The sequence below is a fragment of the Ylistrum balloti genome, unplaced genomic scaffold (genome assembly GCF_031769215.1).
Source record: "Ylistrum balloti isolate Yb309-2 unplaced genomic scaffold, AGI_CSIRO_Ybal_v1 Utg370146, whole genome shotgun sequence".
Taxonomy (NCBI): domain Eukaryota; kingdom Metazoa; phylum Mollusca; class Bivalvia; order Pectinida; family Pectinidae; genus Ylistrum; species Ylistrum balloti.
Window position 1 is genome coordinate 67,530 of NW_026782149.1, and position 21,958 is coordinate 89,487.

At 37.7% G+C, this 21,958-nt stretch overlaps 1 long non-coding RNA gene across 1 annotated transcript; it reads right to left on the reverse strand.

The window, feature by feature from the left end:
* Nucleotides 1-299: 299 nt before the first annotated feature.
* Nucleotides 300-21,674, reverse strand: LOC132550766 (uncharacterized). Its single transcript, XR_009554229.1, has 2 exons — nt 21,589-21,674; nt 300-779 (listed from the first exon to the last, which is right to left on the reverse strand). It is a non-coding gene; the product is annotated as an uncharacterized LOC132550766 (long non-coding RNA).
* Between the last annotated feature and the right edge of the window lie 284 nt (nt 21,675-21,958).

The window sequence follows — 21,958 nt, forward strand, 5'->3', positions numbered from 1 at the left end:
GACTGTATAATTCATTACTTTGGTTCATCTTTTGTCAGAGAAGGTTTCTGTAAAATTTATTGAAATCGGTTCAGCGGTTTTTGAGAAGAAGTCGAAATATTAAAAATTCGCAGATGCACTATGCCGGACAAAGGTGATCATAATAGGTCACCATGAGACCTCAGGTGACCTAATAAGTGATAATTAGAGGTGTTGGTCTACAAAATGTTTTAATGATTAATGTAAAAGTAGGAAGAGAACAATGAACCACATTCATGAGATTTGCTGATTATTTCTGAAGAAATATTACAAAACAGAAATAAAATCATATTAAAAATTTATTACATAATTTTGACAAATACATATAAACGACACATGAACACAAAAAACATTAAAAGAGAAACAGATCATGAAGTTTGATGTGTGGAAATCAATACAATGATTCTCCACAGTGCGACACACAGATTGCAGTTCTCATTCTGTTGTTAGAATTCTGTAAAGATGTGACTACTTTACACACCATCCATTTACCACAAGACAATTTTATGATAGTTAATGAAATTGACACAACTGTCCAAGGTCAGATCAAGGGTTTGTATTGATGAAATTCAGAATGGCTGTCAATTCTTAAAGTTGCATTGTCAACTAAAGTCAGCATCCAACAAGTAACTCCAGAAGATTTTGACTCAATGCGTAATTCCAAGAAATGATTCCAAGGTCACTCCAAGATTGTTGACTTTGTGGTGACCGCCGGCCTAATCATCACGCCAAGTCTTCGTCGTCGAACAGATCTTCAAAATCTGGAATGTAAACAAGGTTTTGTCACATTGATTATCAATAATGTTCACATAAGCCAACACAGAGAATGCTTTTATAGCTGTTGGGTTCGAAGACATTTCGCTTTCAGCATTACCATTAGCTAAATGGTATTCGAAACAACCTTCCAAGTACGATTCCGAGAAGACAAACTTGTTACTTGTTTTTACTGATATTTTATACTATTTCCTACGTACACAGCCTTACTCAGACAGCCTTACTTGGATATACTCAAAGAGTTCTATAATTTTACTATCCACAGGCAAGAAAATCAAACGTCAAATGAAGTTTTATCTGCAGACAAAATTCCTACATGGATTGGCTTTGAGTTAATTAGATTTGTCTCGTCCTTCAGAACTCTGAATCAATCTCCAGATTATCAAACGATTCACGATAGTGATTGGATGATCAGATGTAATCCATTATTTAAACATTTGATATAATGTTATGATAATCAATCATCCCATATACATTGTCTAAGAAATGGACAGCTGACATGTTTTTGCCCATGGTAAAGACACTTTAGAAGGGAAGTAATGGGCCTCCTGTATGTCGTTCAGTCATGTTGACACCAGCCACTACAATATGACCCCATCTCAAAATGACTCTTGCTGTTCACAGTATGATAAACCCAGTAAAAAGACAAACATTCATCATCTATACGTCAACATTTTCCTTATTTTGTAAAAGATAAGTTTCATAGCCTGCACATATACAATAACAATGCACAAGTTCCATCATTATATAAATACATTTACATGTTAATTCTGTATAGAGAGGTTTATCTTTAGGACGGAGCAGATAACAGCAATTTTCTAAGAAAGTACAATGTACACTGATCTTATTTGTCATTCAATGATTAACTATCATAAGGTACATACCACAATATATCTGATAATCAGTAGGTTGTAGTCATGTATGTCCAGTACTTAATGTAGATATACACATTCAAGCCATATACTAGTCATGTATGTCCAGTACTTAATGTAAATATACAAATTCTAGCCATATACTGGTCATGTATGTCCAGTACTTAATGTAGATATACAAATTCTAGCCATATACTAGTCATGTATGTCCAGTACTTAACGTAAATATACAAATTCTAGCCATATACTGGTCATGTATGTCCAGTACTTAATGTAAATATACAAATTCTAGCCATATACTAGCCATGTTTGTCCAGTACTTAATGTAGATATACAAATTCTAAATTCTAGCCATATACTAGTCATGTAGGTCCAGTACTTAATGTAGATATACAAATTCTAGCCATATACTAGTCATGTATGTCCAGTACTTAATGTAGATATACAAATTCTAGCCATATACTAGTCATGTATGTCCAGTACTTAATGTAAATATACAAATTCTAGCCATATACTAGTCATGTATGTCCAGTACTTAATGTAGATATACAAATTCTAGCCATATACTAGTCATGTATGTCCAGTACTTAATGTAGTCAATACAAATTCTAGCCATATACTAGTCATGTATGTCCAGTACTTAATGTAGATATACAAATTCTAGCCATATACTAGTCATGTATGTCCAGTACTTAATGTAGATATACAAATTCAAGCCTTATACTAGCCATGTATGACCAGTACTTAATGTAGATATACAAATTCTAGCCATATACTAGTCATGTATGTCCAGTACTTAACGTAAATATACAAATTCAAGCCATATACTAGCCATGTATGACCAGTACTTAATGTAAATATACAAATTCTAGCCATATACTAGTCATGTATGTCCAGTACTTAATGTAAATATACAAATTCTAGCCATATACTAGTCATGTATGTCCAGTACTTAATGTAGATATACAAATTCTAGCCATATACTAGCCATTCTAGCCATATACTAGTCATACAGTAAATGTAGATATAAATAGCCATATATAGTCCAGTACTTAATGTACATATACAAATTCTAGCCATATACTAGTCATGTATGTCCAGTACTTAATGTAAATATACAAATTCTAGCCATATACTAGTCATGTATGTCCAGTACTTAATGTAAATATACAAATTCTAGCCATATACTAGTCATGTATGTCCAGTACTTAATGTAAATATACAAATTCTAAATTCTAGCCATATACTAGTCATGTATGTTCAGTACTTAACGTAAATATACAAATTCTAGCCATATACTAGTCATGTATGACCAGTACTTAATGTAAATATACAAATTCTAGCCATATACTAGTCATGTATGACCAGTACTTAATGTAAATATACAAATTCTAGCCATATACTAGTCATGTATGTCCAGTACTTAATGTAAATATACAAATTCTAGCCATATACTAGTCTAAATGCCATATATGTCCAGTACTTAACGTAAAATGTAGCCATATATACAAATTACAAATTCTAGCCATATACTAGTCATGTATGACCAGTACTTAATGTAAATATACAAATTCTAGCCATATACTAGTCATGTATGACCAGTACTTAATGTAAATATACAAATTCTAGCCATATACTAGTCATGTATAGCCATATACTAGTCATGTATGTCCAGTACTTAATGTAAATATACAAATTCTAGCCATATAATGTAATTCTAGCCATATACTAGTCATGTATGATATACAAATAGCCATATACTAGTCATACAAATATCAAATTCTAGCCATATACTAGTCATGTATGACCAGTACTTAATGTAAATATACAAATTCTAGCCATATACTAGTCATGTATGTCCAGTACTTAATGTAGTCAATACAAATTCTAGCCATATGCTAGCCACGTATGTCCAGTACTTAATGTAGATATACAAATTCTAAATTCTAGCCATATACTAGTCATGTATGTCCAGTACTTAATGAAGATATACAAATTCTAAATTCTAGCCATATACTAGTCATGTATGTCCAGTACTTAATGTAGATATACAAATTCTAGCCATATACTAGTCATGTATGTCCAGTACTTAATGTAAATATACAAATTCTAAATTCTAGCCATATACTAGTCATGTATGTCCAGTACTTAACGTAAATATACAAATTCTAGCCATATACTAGTCATGTATGACCAGTACTTAATGTAAATATACAAATTCTAGCCATTTACTAGTCATGTATGTCCAGTACTTAATGTAAATATACAAATTCTAGCCATATACTAGTCATGTATGTCCAGTACTTAATGTAAATATACAAATTCTAGCCATATACTAGTCATGTATGTCCAGTACTTAATGTAGATATACAAATTCTAGCCATATACTAGTCATACAAATTCTAAATTCTAGCCATATACTTGTCATGTATGTTCAGTACTTAACGTAAATATACAAATTCTAGCCATATACTAGTCATGTATGACCAGTACTTAATGTAGATATACAAATTCTAGCCATATACTAGTCATGTATGTCCAGTACTTAATGTAAATATACAAATTCTAAATTCTAGCCATATGCTAGTCATACAAATTCTAAATTCTAGCCAAATACTAGTCATGTATGTCCAGTACTTAATGTAAATATACAAATTCTAAATTCTAGCCATATGCTAGTCATACAAATTCTAAATTCTAGCCATATACTAGTCATGTATGTCCAGTACTTAATGTAAATATACAAATTCTAAATTCTAGCCATATACTAGTCATACAAATTCTAAATTCTAGCCATATACTAGTCATGTATGACCAGTACTTAACGTAAATATACAAATTCTAGCCATATACTAGTCATGTATGTTCAGTACTTAAGGTAAATATACAAATTCTAGCCATATACTAGTCATGTATGTCCAGTACTTAATGTAGATATACAAATTCTAGCCATATACTAGTCATGTATGTCCAGTACTTAATGTAAATATACAAATTCTAGCCATATACTAGTCATGTATGTCCAGTACTTAATGTAAATATACACATTCTAAATTCTAGCCATATACTAGCCATGTATGTCCAGTACTTAACGTAAATATACAAATTCTAGCCATATACTAGTCATGTATGACCAGTACTTAACGTAAATATACAAATTCTAGCCATATACTAGTCATGTATGTCCAGTACTTAACGTAAATATACAAATTCTAGCCATATACTAGCCATGTATGTCCAGTACTTAACGTAAATATACAAATTCTAGCCATATACTAGTCATGTATGTCCAGTACTTAACGTAAATATACAAATTCTAGCCATATACTAGTCATGTATGTCCAGTACTTAATGTAGATATACACATTCTAAATTCTAGCCATATACTATACTGTGCATAAATATTTCAAATTGCAACCTAAAACTTGGGTACCTTTAGCTCCAGTACAATGATATTGTCCCGTACGGATTGATCTATTTACTGAAGTCAGTGATAGGTTGTTTAATCTCTCATGATCTATAATCAATAGTGATTGGTTGTTTAATCTCTCATGATCAATAATCAATAGTGATTGGATGTTTAATCTCTCATGATCAATAATCAATAGTGACTGGATGTTTAATCTCTCATGATCAATAATCAATAGTGATTGGATGTTTAATCTCTCATGATCAATAATCAATAGTGATTGGTTGTTTAATCTCTCATGATCAATAATCAATAGTGATTGGATGTTTAATCTCTCATGATCAATAATCATTAGTGATTGGTTGTTTAATCTCTCATGATCAATAATCAGTAGTGATTGGATGTTTAATCTCTCATGATCAATAATCAATAGTGATTGGTTGTTTAATCTCTCATGATCTATAATCAATAGTGATTGGATGTTTAATCTCTCATGATCAATAATCAATAGTGATTTTCTATGATTGATTATGGTCTTAAGTTTACAATAAATTTAGTTTGAAGAGTGATTAAATGCTACACCATTTTTCCTATTTTAGAGAATGAAATAAATTTATAGAAATAACAGCAATCAAAAAAGCAATAGCACCTGTTATTTCATGACTTCCACAAAAATGTCATTTCAAATTTTGTATCGAGTCTCGGCACAAAATTTGACCATAAAAAAAACATTTTTTTCTACACACTTTGGTGATTTATTGTAGTAAATAGTTGATCTCTGTTTCATTCTTAACTGAACCGAGTATAAAGAGACCATCGATCCGATGTCATCAATTTTCTTATTTTTCCCCTGGATGGACACATATGGCTGCTGTTTGACTGTAAATACATTTCCTTCAATTTATGATAAAATAGATTGCAGATCATTTGAGGAAGGATGTATGTTGATTAATCTTAAACTTTGGAGCAACTGACAATACTTAATATTTAATAGTCTCAGTGATTTGTATTGGAAGGTGAAAGAAATCAATACTTTTATCACTGTAGTAACATATCAGTCAGACTGTAGTGAAACAGATAACAGCAATATTCTCCTCAGCAAATTTAAACGTCAATACTTTCCTCTCAATTAATACAGAATGTTAATGAATGAACCAAAGGTTTGATCAAACATTCCTCATTACCTCCAAATGAGGCACAATCACCTCTCCCACAAATCGGTCAAATTCAGGACTTGTACCATCAGTTTTTAAGCACTCCCCTACATAAATGCATTATTAGGGGTACAATGCACCCACAATTTCAAAAGGATAGTGAAATACTGACAAAAGGTAATTTTTTCAGTAAATGATAATGAAATATATGTCAACATTGTTAAAGGAGCTTAATTATCTCTCTAGTCATGGCCAACTATCAAAGCAAGAGTCTGAAGTAAGAGCCTGGGGTTCATATTATAATATTTCTGCAGGACTCTGATAAGGATTTAGCATACTCTCAGTCTATAGTAGATTACTCACAATCTATTTTGAGCCAATTTCTGCACGTTAAGATAAAAACATAACCAGAAATCAATTACACATAGTTGCCATTTTAGGGATTTATTTATATTTCAGGAAGAAGGCATACATTTTTAAGAGAAAAGCAATTGTAATCAATTCTGTTTTTAAAACTACATTGATTGAAATGGACTCATCCTACACTTCACACATCTCCCGTCTCTCCACCCTCCTCTACAACACAATAATTAGTCCTCAATTTTCTAACAGCAATGAAGAGCACCGGCCAGCATTACAGGAACGCGGTGACATCTCTCCATCTTAATTCCTAGCTATAAAGGCAATACTGTAGTCTATGAGATTTTATACTGGTATGAAATAGATATATTATGTAAATTCAGGTAATTTAAAGCAAAAACAAGCTGTCACAAAACTGAATGCTAAACACTTCAGTGTTTATATATTCATAGTTTGCATCATATAGTTTTATGTATATACACAATAATCACTGCTACTAGTTCAATATCCAAAAGGATACAGATTACTTGTACACAGGCCACCATGTTAGGAAAGACAATATAAAGGTTAAAACCTTGTCCCTGGCAGTTGACTACAAAACGTCAAACTAGACCCATTAACTGTCTCATATATGATATATTAGACACCTTAACTGTCTCACATAACAAAGAAGACACATTGACTGTCTAACATATGCTACCCAAGACACATTACCTGTCTTACATATGTCACACTAGACACATTAACTGTCACACACATCACACTAGACACATTTACTGTCTCACATGTCATACTAGACACATTAACTGTCTCACAAATGTTACACTAAACACATTAATTGTCTCACAAATGTTACACTACACACATTAACTGTCTCACAAATGTTACACTACACACATTAACTGTCTCACACGTCACACTAGACACATTAACTGTCACACACATCACACAAGACACATGAACTGTCTCACAAATGCTACACTAAACACATTAACTGTCTCACATGTCACACTAGACATTAACTGTCTCACATGTCACTCTAGACACATTACCTGTCTCACATGTCACACTAGACAAATTAACTGTCTCATATGTCACTTTAAACACACTAGACACATTACCTGTCTTACATATGTCAAACCAGACACATGAACTGTCTCACATATGCTATATTAGACACATCAACTGTTCAATACCATGTAGGATACGCTAGACACTGGCTACTGTCTCATGTAGGATACACTAGACACTGGCTACTGTCTCATGTAGGATACACTAGACACTGGCTACTGTCTCATGTAGGATACACTAGACACTGGCTACTGTCTCATGTAGGATATGTTAAACACTGGCTACTGTCTCATGTAGAATACACTAGACACTGGCTACTGTCTCATGTAGGATACACTAGACACTGGCTACTGTCTCATGTAGGATACACTAGACACTGGCTACTGTCTCATGTAGGATACGCTAAACACTGGCTACTGTCTCATGTAGGATACGCTAAACACTGGCTACTGTCTCATGTAGGATACACTAGACACTGGCTACTGTCTCATGTAGGATACACTAGACACTGGCTACTGTCTCATGTAGGATACACTAGACACTGGCTACTGTCTCATGTAGAATACACTAAACAATGGCTACAGTCTCATGTAGGATACACTAGACACTGGCTACTGTCTCATGTAGGATACACTAGACACTGGCTACTGTCTCATGTAGGATACGCTAGACACTGGCTACTGTCTCATGTAGGATACGCTAGACACTGGCTACTGTCTCATGTAGGATACGCTAGACACTGGCTACTGTCTCATGTAGGATACGCTAGACACTGGCTACTGTCTCATGTAGGATACACTAGACACTGGCTACTGTCTCATGTAGGATACACTAGACACTGGCTACTGTCTCATGTAGGATATGCTAAACACTGGCTACTGTCTCATGTAGGATACACTAGACACTGGCTACTGTCTCATGTAGGATACATTAGACACTGGCTTCTATAGAATAAAGAATAAGCTGGATACTGGTTATGTCTCATCCTGGCTGTTCTAGTTATTGGTTTAATTGTCTACAGAAGAATACATTACACACATTAACTTTTATCTACAGACAATGAATACTAGATTAGACATGGATACACCCTTGACTACCAGAAACAGCCTGACACAAACATATTTGTTGGATTCACAGACACAACAAGCATGCAATCACACACAAATGACCTGATACATGTGATAAAGGTTACTTTAAAAATTTATATGTAAGACAATAAGACATGATAAATACTTGATATCTATAGCAGACGATACAATCATGAGGCTGTGTGTGATATATCATACATCAGTTAAGTCGTATATGATTGAGATCAGTTTACCTTTCCTCAGTTTTATACAGTGTGTATAACCTGTGTATTTGTAGACTGTACACTTTGGTATTTAGCTATGTTATTGTGTGAATAATACCACGCAGAAAAATTGATCTTTATTGTGAAATACACAAATTATATATACCATCAGGTGGTCTGCTATTTCCCAGGTCTTTAAATATAACTGATGTATATTCCTTTTTTATCTCAAATAATATTTATCAAAAATTTTATCACAAGATGCAGCAGCTGCAACTGAACCCATTGAGGTCTTTTTAATGTAGAGCTGTCACTGACTTCCATGTCAAAATATCCAGCTGATGATTTTCTTTTTCTGAAAAAATACTACCTGAATACTCTAGATCCTCCCACAGTGAGACCTCTCACACTCTTCTATTCAGGTCAACTAATAATTAATATAAGTTTGTTTCACCATTGTTATGAAATGAATACAGTTTATATAAAACTTATTTTTACTGCTGTAGAAGATTATCAACATAGGACCCGACAGTTCACAATCATTCATTATTTAAAAGATACTACACAGTATAAACAGTTAAATGTCATATTTGTATGAACTAATACTACAAAGACTAAGCTTATAATCTTATGTTAATTCAGCAAAGTTAAGGAGACTAATTAATTATAGTAAAATACACATCAATAAGATATATAAAACTACACAAGACTGGATTTAGTATGTAACAGTACACCCCATCCCAAACAGTACACCCCATCCCAAACAGTACACACCATCCCAAACAGTATGCCCCATCCCGAACAGTACACCCCATCCCAAACAGTACACCCCATCCCAAACAGTACACCCCATCCCAAACAGTATGCCCCATCCCAAACAGTACATCCCATCCCGAACAGTACACCCCATCCCAAACAGTACACCCCATCCCAAACAGTATGCCCCATCCCAAACAGTACACCCCATCCCAAACAGTACACACAATCACAAACAGTACGTCCCATCCCGAACAGTACACACCATCCCAAACAGTACGCCCCATCCCAAACAGTACACACCATCCCAAACAGTACGCCCCATCCCAAACAGTACACACCATCCCAAACAGTACGCCCCATCCCAAACAGTACACACCATCCCAAACAGTATGCCCCATCACAAACAGTACGCCCCATCCCAAACAGTACACTCAATCCCAAACAGTACACACCATCCCAAAAAGTACACACCATCCCAAACAGTACACCCCAACCCAAACAGTACACCCCAACCCAAACAGTACACCCCATCCCAAACAGTACGCCCAAACAGTACACCCCATCCGAAACAGTACACACCATCCCAAATAGTACACCCCATCCCAAACAGTACACACCATCACAAACATTACGCTCCATCCCAAACAGTACACACCATCCCCAACAGTACGCCCAAACAGTACATCCCATCCCAAACAGTACGCCCAAACAGTACGACCAAACAGTACACCCCATCCCAAACAGTACGCCCCATCCCAAACAGTACACACCATCCCAAACAGTACAAACCATCCCAAACAGTACACCCAACCAGCACGCCCAAACAATACACAAACAGTACACCCCATCCCAAACAGTACGCCCAAACAGTACACTCCATCCCAAACAGTACGCTCCATCCCAAACAGTACACACCATCCCAAACAGTACACACCATCCCAAACAGTATGCCCCATCCCAAACAGTATGCCCCATCCTAAACAGTACACACCATCCCAAACAGTATGCCCCATCCCGAACAGTACACCCCATCCCAAACAGTACACCCCATCCCAAACAGTATGCCCCATCCCAAACAGTACATCCCATCCCGAACAGTACACCCCATCCCAAACAGTATGCCCCATCCCAAACAGTACATCCCATCCCGAACAGTACACCCCATCCCAAACAGTACACCCCATCCCAAACAGTATGCCCCATCCCGAACAGTACACCCCATCCCAAACAGTACACACAATCACAAACAGTACGTCCCATCCCGAACAGTACACACCATCCCAAACAGTACACACCATCCCAAACAGTACGCCCCATCCCAAACAGTACACCCCATCCCAAACAGTACGCCCCATCCCAAACAGTATGCCCCATCCCGAACAGTACGCCCCATCCCAAACAGTACACACCATCCCAAACAGTACACACCATCCCAAACAGTATGCCCCATCACAAACAGTACGCCCAAACAGTATGCCCAAACAGTACACCCCAACCCAAACAGTACACCCCATCCCAAACAGTACGCCCAAACAGTACACCCCATCCGAAACAGTACACACCATCCCAAATAGTACACCCCATCCCAAACAGTACACACCATCACAAACAGTACGCTCCATCCCAAACAGTACACACCATCCCCAACAGTACGCCCAAACAGTACATCCCATCCCAAACAGTACGCCCAAACAGTACGACCAAACAGTACACCCCATCCCAAACAGTACGCCCCATCCCAAACAGTACACACCATCCCAAACAGTACAAACCATCCCAAACAGTACACCCAAACAGTACGCCCAAACAATACACAAACAGTACACACCATCCCAAACAGTACGCCCAAACAGTACACTCAATCCCAAACAGTACGCTCCATCCCAAACAGTACACACCATCCCAAACAGTATGCCCCATCCCAAACAGTACACCCCATCCCAAACAGTACGCCCCATCACAAACAGTATGGCCCATCCCAAACAGTACACACCATCCCAAACAGTACACCCCATCCCAAACAGTACACACCATCCCAAACAGTACATACCATCCCAAACAGTACACCCAAACAGTATGCCCCATCCCAAACAGTACGCCCCATCCCAAACAGTACACACCATCCCCAACAGTATTCCCCATCCCAAACAGTACACCCCATCCCAAACAGTACGCCCCATCCCAAACAGTACACACCATCCCAAACAGAACGCCCCATCCCAAACAGTATGCCCCATCACAAACAGTACGCCCCATCCCAAACAGTACACTCAATCCCAAACAGTACACCCCATCCCAAACAGTACACACCATCCAAAACAGTACACTCAATCCCAAACAGTACACTCAATCCCAAACAGTACACCCCATCCCAAACAGTACACACCATCCAAAACAGTACGCCCAAACAGTACACACCATCCCAAACAGTACGCCCCATCCCAAACAGTACACACCATCCAAAACAGTACGCCCAAACAATACACCCCATCCCAAACAGTACGCCCCATCCCAAACAGTACACACCATCCCAAACAGTACACACCATCCCAAACAGTATGCCCCATCACAAACAGTACGCCCCATCCCAAACAGTACACTCAATCCCAAACAGTACACTCCATCCCAAACAGTACGCTCCATCCCAAACAGTACACACCATCCAAAACAGTACGCCCAAACAGTACACACCATCCCAAACAGTACGCCCCATCCCAAACAGTACACTCAATCCCAAACAGTACACTCCATCCCAAACAGTACGCTCCATCCCAAACAGTACACACCATCCAAAACAGTACACACCATCCCAAACAGTACACCCCATCCCAAACAGTGCACCCCATCCCATACAGTATGCCCCATCCAAAACAATACACACCATCCCAAACAGTACACACCATCCCAAACAGTATTCCACATCCCAAACAGTACACACCATCCCAAACAGTACGCCCCATCCCAAACAGTACACACCATCCCAAACAGTATTCCCCATCCCAAACAGCACACCCCATCCCAAACAGTACACACCATCCCAAACTTTACATCCCATCCCATCAGTACTCCAATCTACAGCTTTAGTCGACAAGATTAAATACGTAGTATTCTAGACCATGTGATAAACTGTATGACCCTGCTATCTTTGGATTTACACTAACATAGATAGGTGTAGATATCTCCTAAATCAGCGATAGATAACACAAGAGATATTGCCTTGTCAAAGTGAAAAGACTGGTGTACAGAGTGCAAAACTTCATTCACTTTATAATGTTCTCTGATGTTTAAAATTACTCATGTTTGAATATGACACTTCATCAGAGACCGATCATGCAAAAGTCATATTCATAAGTGACTGTCCTGTATATAATGACTTTTTAACCTTGAATTTATTGATAATTATACAACCAAGATATTATTGTAAAAGGTCAGAAAGTTTTAAAAAATGTTCTGTAGTGCAATATAATTGCCTAATCCTGGCAATCCAAACTCCATATGAACACTCTAAGAAATTGACCAATGCCATGAATGCTGGTCATTGGACATCTAACTCTACAAGCTATCTTTTAAAGTTCTCAAAAGACAACCATCAATCACAATTATGTATTCTATTGTAAAGTACATTTACACACATACTACATATATCTACATAACAAGAGGCCCAAGGGGCCTTAACGGTCACCTGAGGAATATATGTCAATAATCTGGGGATTTTAAAATGTTGCAAAAATGTAACAACACTTGTGCAGGACCGTATGTAAAACATCTGTACCAAGTTTAAACATGATCCACCCAGTCCAAAATGTCTTCGCCAAACAGAGGCCAGGGTGGCCATCTTGGATTTTGAATCACCCCAAAAAGTTAAAACACTTGCCAGGACCTTGTGAAGAACATTCGTATCAAGTTTAGACATAATCAACCCAGTGGTTAGTCTGACTGTTGGTTCATGCGAAGAAAATTTTTAAAGATTTACCTAATTTTACCCCCTTTTTCCCCCTCCTGCGGCCCCGCCCTTTTTCTTCGCAAACTTGAAGCAGCTTCCCATAGGGATGCTTTGTGCCAAGTTTGGTCAAAATCCATTCACTTGTTCTTGAGAAGAAGTCATTTAAAGAAGGTTTTTACATATAGCCCCTTTTACACCCCTTATGGGCCCCAAAGGGGACATAATTACTTTTTTCAACTTTCTACCAAATTTGGTTGAAATAGTCAAAGTTGAATTTTTTACCCTTTTGACTCTATTTTTTTTTCATTCGCAAACTTTGTAGACCTTGCGCCCCGCAAACTTTAAGCGGCTTCCCCTGGGGATGCTTTGTGCCAAGTTTTTTCAACTTTCTACCAAATTTGGTTGAAATAGTCAAAGTTGAATTTTTTACCCTTTTGAGCGCCCCCTAGTGGGGCAGTTTTTGACCCGATTTTTTTTTCCATTCGTAAACTTTATAGACCTTGCCATAAGGACCCTTAATATCAGATATGAACATCTGACTGTTGGTTCATGAGAAGAAGATTTTTAAAGATTTACCTAATTTTCCCCCCCTTTTCCCCCTCCTGGGGCTCCTATTGGGGCCACGCTCTTTTTCTTTGCAAACTTCCCATGGGAATGCTTTGTGCCAAGTTTGGTCAAAATCCATTCAGTGGTTCTTGAGAAGAAGTCGAATATGTGAAAAGCCTTCAGCTCAGGTGACCTAAAAAGTTAATGTTGGTCACTCTCAGACCAGGCTGTTGGTCACACTCAGACCTGGCTGTTCATCATACTCAGACCCCTGCAGTTGGTCACACTCAGACCCTGATGTTATACACTCAGACCCTGTTGTTGGTCACACTCAGATCCTGATGTTTGTCATACTCAGACCTGGCTGTTGGTCACACTCAGACCCTGCTGTTGATCACACTCAGACCTGACTGTTGGTCACACTCAGACTCTGCTGTTGGTCACACTCATACCAGGCTGTTGGTCACACTCAGACCCTGCTGTTGGTCACACTCAGACCCAGCTGTTGGTCACACTCAGTCCCCGCTGTTCATCACACTCAGACCCTGATATTGATCACACTCAGACCTGGCTGTTGGTCACACTCAGACCCTGCTGTTGGTCACACTCAGACCCAGCTGTTGGTCACACTCAGACCCTGCTGTTATACACTCAGACCCTATTGTTGGTCACACTCAGATCCTGATGTTTGTCATACTCAGACCTGGCTGTTGGTCACACTCAGACCCTGCTGTTGGTCACACTCAGACCCAGCTGTTGGTCACACTCAGTCCCCGCTGTTCATCACACTCAGACCCTGATATTGATCACACTCAGACCTGGCTGTTGGTCACACTCAGACACTGCTGTTGGTCACACTCAGACCCAGCTGTTGGTCACACTCAGACCCTGCTGTTATACACTCAGACCCTATTGTTGGTCACACTCAGATCCTGATGTTTGTCATACTCATACCTGGCTGTTGGTCACACTCAGACCCAGCTGTTGGTCACACTTACACCAGGCTGTTGGTCACACTCAGACCCTGCTGTTATACACTCAGACCCTGTTGTTGGTCACACTCAGATCCTGATGTTTGTCATACTCATTCCTGGCTGTTCGTCACACTCAGACCTTGGTGTTGGTCACACTCAGACCTGGCTGTTGGTCACACTCAGACCCCGCTGTTGGTCACACTCAGACCCAGCTGTTGGTCACACTCAGACCTGACTGTTGATCACACGCAGACCTGGCTGTTGGTCACACTCAGACCATGATGTTGGTCACACTCAGACTCTGCTGTTCGTCACACTCAGACCCAGCTGTTTTACACTCAGACCCTGTTGTTGGTCACACTCAGATCCTGATGTTTGTCATACTCATACCTGGCTGTTGGTCACACTCAGACCTGGCTGTTGGTCACACTCAGACCCAGCTGTTGGTCACACTCAGACATGGCTGTTGATCACACTCAGACTCTGCTGTTGGTCACACTCAGACCCTGTTGTTGATCACACTCAGACCCTGCTCTTGATCACACTGAGACCAGGCTGTTGGTCACACTCAGACCTGGCTGTTGGTCACACTCAGACCCTGGTTGTTTGTCACACTTACACCAGGCTGTTGGTCACACTCAGACCTAGCTCTTGGTCACACTCAGACCCAGCTGTTGGTCACACTTACACCAGGCTGTTCGTCACACTCAGACCTAGCTCTTGGTCACACTCAGACCCAGCTGTTGGTCACACTCAGATCCTGATGTTTGTCATACTCATACCTGGCTGTTGGTCACACTCAGACCCTGCTGTTGGTCACACTCAGACCCAGCTGTTGATCACACTCAGACCCTGATATTGATCACACTCAGACCTGGCTGTTGGTCACACTCAGACCCTGGTTGTTTGTCACACTTACACCAGGCTGTTGGTCACACTCAGACCCTGCTGTTATACACTCAGACCCTGTTGTTGGTCACACTCAGATCCTGATGTTTGTCATACTCATACCTGGCTGTTGGTCACACTCAGACCTGGCTGTTGGTCACACTCAGACCCAGCTGTTGGTCACACTCAGACCTGGCTGTTGGTCACACTCAGACCATGATGTTGGTCACACTCAGACCCAGCTGTTGATCACACTCAGACCTGGCTGTTGGTCACACTCAGACCATGATGTTGGTCACACTCAGACTCTGCTGTTCGTCACACTCAGACCCAGCTGTTTTACACTCAGACCCTGTTGTTGGTCACACTCAGATCCTGATGTTTGTCATACTCAAACCTGTCTGTTGGTCACACTCAGACATGGCTGTTGATCACACTCAGACTCTGCTGTTGGTCACACTCAGACCTGACTGTTTGTCACACTCAGACTCTGCTGTTCGTCACACTCAGACCCTGTTGTTGGTCACACTCAGACCCTGATGTTGGTCACACTCAGACCAGGCTGTTGATCACACTCAGACCCTGCTGTTGATCACACTGAGACCAGGCTGTTGGTCACACTCAGACCTGGCTGTTGGTCACACTCAGACCCTGGTTGTTTGTCACACTTACACCAGGCTGTTGGTCACACTCAGACCTAGCTCTTGGTCACACTCAGACCCAGCTGTTGGTCACACTTACACCAGGCTGTTGGTCACACTCAGACCTAGCTCTTGGTCACACTCAGACCCAGCTGTTGGTCACACTCAGACCCTGATGTTGATATCACTCATACCCCCTGTAAGGGGTGGGAAAGGTGCAATGGATTCAAACTCAGGATCACCTGATACAAATGGACACCAAAATAGGGCTATCTGGCTGTGATCATGTAGTCAGCTGTTAAATATTTCACCTCTTTACAGGATCAAACAATCAAATGTATCCATTCACTTTCTGCTAGCATGTAAACAATTTACCAACAAGAATGGAACATCTTGAGACATGAACAAGTAATTAAGTAAAGATCTGAGGTATGCTTTCAATTTCTACTAAATGTATTTTGTGTTTATTCAGGAAATGAAATTCACAAGACAGTTCTGAGCTATTGTTGACCTTGGGTAAAACACTTTACCCAATTAGTGTTACAGATCACGAGACAGACCTTGTGGTTGATGCTGAGTGAAGTAGTGCCCAGCTTCTGTAATGATTCCACCTTATAAATGACTCTGGCTGTTCACACTCAGTGATAAACAAAGCCAAAAGACACATCCTTATTCAAGATTAACAAGAACTGTACGACTTAGAGGCGATTACTTTCCAATTAAATATCATCTTAACTTTTTTCTTATAATGCTGTTCAGGGAGAAATCTAGCAGCTTCCTAATTCAAACCTTCGTGTCTTGTACTTTATAAAGAAAAGACAAGGAAATGCCTAGGTAACCAAATACACAGTTATCAGATATTATCAGGAGGGTTGAATTGTAAATGAACTCCATGCATTTAATATTCTGATTAAATAACAATAACTCTAATTCTAAGCAAAAATTCTATCATCAATGCAAAATATATAGTATTAATGTCACTATTTTCATCTTTCATTTTTATTTCAAATAATTAAGACATACTAGCGTTCAATAATTTATACCTGCAGTTTCTTCTTTCTTAATCTATTATATTTACGTTATAAAATCTTAAATCTTACATGAGGTATCCATCTTGATAAATAACAAAATACTCTTGAACAAATAAATGATAAGAAAACATTTCAGTCATTAAGACAGGCTGAAATAAAATCCATGAACACAAAGCAATTCATTTTATTTTTGCATAGTAATTTTATATCTTGTAAGTATATTGACACATATATTAATTATAATATCTCCCATTTAGGGCCCTTACTGCCATTTTCATATCGTTGAAACCTTTACATCCTTGGGTGCTTCACAGAAAGGAAGCAGTGTATATCCAAACAATCATTGTAATTTGACCAGACCAGATGCTATATACACGGTTTTCAAAAAAATTAGAATTTTGACATCGAGTCCAACCTTTCTATTCACAAGAAATCCACAACCTTCATATTAACATGAAATCCACAACCTTCAAATTCACAAGAAATCCACAACCTTCATATTAACAAGAAATTCACAACCTTCAAATTCACAAGAAATCCACAGCTTTCAAATTCACAAGAAATCCACAACCTTCATATTAACATGAAATCCACAACCTTCAAATTCACAAGAAATCCACAACCTTCATATTAACAAGAAATTCACAACCTTCAAATTCACAAGAAATCCACAGCTTTCAAATTCACAAGAAATCCACAACCTTCATATTAACAAGAAATCCACAACCTTCAAATTCACAAGAAATCCACAACCTTCATATTAACAAGAAATCCACAACCTTCAAATTCACAAGAAATCCACAACCTTCATATTAACAAGAAATTCACAACCTTCAAATTCACAAGAAATCCACAACCTTCATATTCACAAGAAATCCACAACCTTCATATTAACAAGAAATCCACAACCTTCAAATTCACAAGAAATCCACAACCTTCATATTAACAAGAAATTCACAACCTTCAAATTCACAAGAAATCCACAGCCTTCAAATTCACAAGAAATCCACAACCTTCAAATTAACAAGAAATTTAACCTTCAAATTCACAAGAAATCCACAACCAATTAGTTTCCTATGACCCAGAAATGCTCTTGTTTCACATGAATTTAGAAACTTTTTAATGAATAATCGGAACCACTTACATTTTATTATTGAACTCATTCCTCTCCCTCTAAAAGTCACAATGACTTATTCATAAAAACCCAAAACATTACTAACATTATAATTACCAGGTATATGTGATTAATAACTGCATTATTATAATGTTGTTTTTCTTACATATTTACAAATAGGGCTTAAAAAGATCAAATGTATGTAAAAGTAACATATAAACAGAAGTACTCATGACACACAAATGTCACATGATTTTCTATCAAACTCAAAATTTCAAAATCTTACTTTTTCTACAGAGAGTTATATTTAAAACCAAGGGACAACTGTATGTTAAAATTTTCCAAAATATTTCATCTAAATGTATAACCTAATATGGTAATGTTCAATTAATATTTATGAAGGTATGTACTAGATTCTATCCAGATCTGGAGTAAGTGTTGGTGAATTCACCAACACATTTCACTTTTTTCAATGAAATACACACTATATACTAATTGAAGTCTTTGATAATCAGATTCAAAGCAGATTAACTCTAAAAATGTACAATGAAACTTCAATATCTAAATATCAAACAATCCAATTTGTAAATACCATTGTAAAAGTCTGCATGCACTGATTTTTCATTGGCAGCAAGGTCCATTAACAAGGCACTGGATCCACCTGCCTACAAAGGGAAAATTATCTATGATACATTTTGTATTTTATAATAAATGTTGTTCCAACAATGAAGCCAATAACACTCCATCAGAAGCTACATTTTGACTATAAATATACAGCATTTATACCTAAAGGATGGAAGGCCACATGTATAACATAACATCCTTAAATCACAACAACATATTTCTGTCAACTTTTTTTATTTACCTCAGTCAGCAAATATGGACATGCACATGTATATTTCATTCTTGTTTCAAAAAAACTTATTTCAAATTACATTCCTGTTACAACATGTCTGTCCTATATTATTACTATAAGAAGTTACTAAAATTGGAATTTTCATATCTACTTTTCATGAATTTTTTAACTCCCCCAGCTTAATTTTGAAGCAATAACCAATTTACCAAACTTTGTTTGTGTTTTATTTACTGGATATTTTCAACCAAGAATGTGGCATGTAACAGGTAAATCTGGCTATATAGGCAGATGTAGCTTTGTAGTCAAATCTCACTCTACATATATAAGGCAAATGTAAACATCTAGGTGAGGTCAGTGAAATGAATGTTTGGGCATATTTGCTCAATTTCCGGTGATTTTTAGGAATTTTTCATCACAAATTTTCAGTATCCACATACTCATTCTATTTACTGTATTTTCCTGATTATAAGCAGCACCATTTTACCTCTTGAGTCGGATGTGTCGCTTATATATTCCGATATGGTTTATATGTGGACATAAAAAAAATTGGCAGGATGTAAAAAACAGGAAGTGTACCAGGACGCCAGTACAAGAAGGTATTGATTTTTTTTTATTATCAGTACCTGCAAGTCATGTGTGTGACTGGAACAGATCATCTTGAACCATCATTTGCAATCATATACAAGATGATTTGAAGATTGAAATAAAAATAACATTCTTGTGGATTCAGTTAATCATACCTTTTCATATGAATAACAATAATATCTTCTGAACTTTCGTGGTAACTTCGAAGCCATTCAAAAGGTTACAATAGCCTTTTGCATCCTTGGATTGATAGGTTGTCAGATTATAGGTCAGATTCTAGAATGATTGCAATACTTGTTTACAAGAAGAAATAATATGGGACTATAAAAATTTGGTCATCATGCATTAATATATAACAGTACAGACACCGATGGGGAGATTGTTTAGTAAACTGAACGTATCATCATGTGCGTAGACAATCTGTGAAGGCACCTCAGCCAAACAAGTTTAATATTTGCTATTTTGTGGTTTTTTTTTTTTTAAACAAATTGATAAAGATAAAGCAATATGTGTATATTCATTTGCAAACTTTATCAAATGTTTCACTGATGATCTTGATAAATAGCCCTCTGTTGTCTGTTATATCAATAAACTTTGATCAATGTAAGGATTACCACTTCGTAAAATCTGCCTTCCGTTATCTGTCAATGGTTTATCAAACGTTAATAATAGAGTTCACTGTCTCACCATATCGTAAAAAAGATGCGGCTAATATTCTGGTGTGAATTTCATGTGATTTAATCGCTAAAATCTGGCCCTGCGGCTTATGTACCAGTTCAGTTTATAACCCCAAAAATATGGTAGTATTAAATTCATTCACTTTCAGCATGATGTTAACATGCAGACAAATTATAACCTGATATGAATGTGAACTGTATGGTTGAAATATGCACCCCATGATTGCAACCACGTTTGGCTCAGTTGTTTACATTTGCCCTATATTCGTTTAGTCAGATATGAACATATACCCAAATCTGCCGATTTAGCCAGATTTTCCGGTGCTCCAGTACATGTATAAGCTTCACTCTTTCCAGCCATTGCCTGGCTCACATTAGAAAATGTTGACGTCATGTCTCTTCTCAATTTACACAACAGTAATGCAAAACAGCAATTGAAATCATTGAAAAGTATTCATATGAAAACTGCCAAATGCTACGTCTGGTGTTCCAGCACTGGTAAGTCTACTCATTCATACTAGTACCCGAGTAAATTGCTGGCAGGTACTGTTGTGCTTAAAGGTATCGGCAGGGTAAGCGACATATGTATATCATTTGCGTTGACGTCTAAATATGACTTACGTACCTCTTCAATGTCCATATAGGGTCCAGCTCCCTCTGGAAACATTTCATCTGCAACTATCGCTGGTTTCATTTTCACTCTATAAAATTTCCGTAACTTCCGGATTTTATCAAACTGGATCAATGTAATTTCAAAATGCAAAGGTCAAAAAGAACGAAACGCAATCATGAAGCAAACGACTTCTCTTTTATATCCCTTTTTACTTGTGTGCCTGAAGGCATATTTTTAACTTCCGTTTAAAAAGAATTTGTGATATTCTAGACGCATAACATTTCAACAAGACATGATTTTATGCGTTTTCCTTCGTTCCACTTCTATAATTTTGTAATTTATATAGACATGTGAAGGTCACATGCAAACTCGTCATATGACA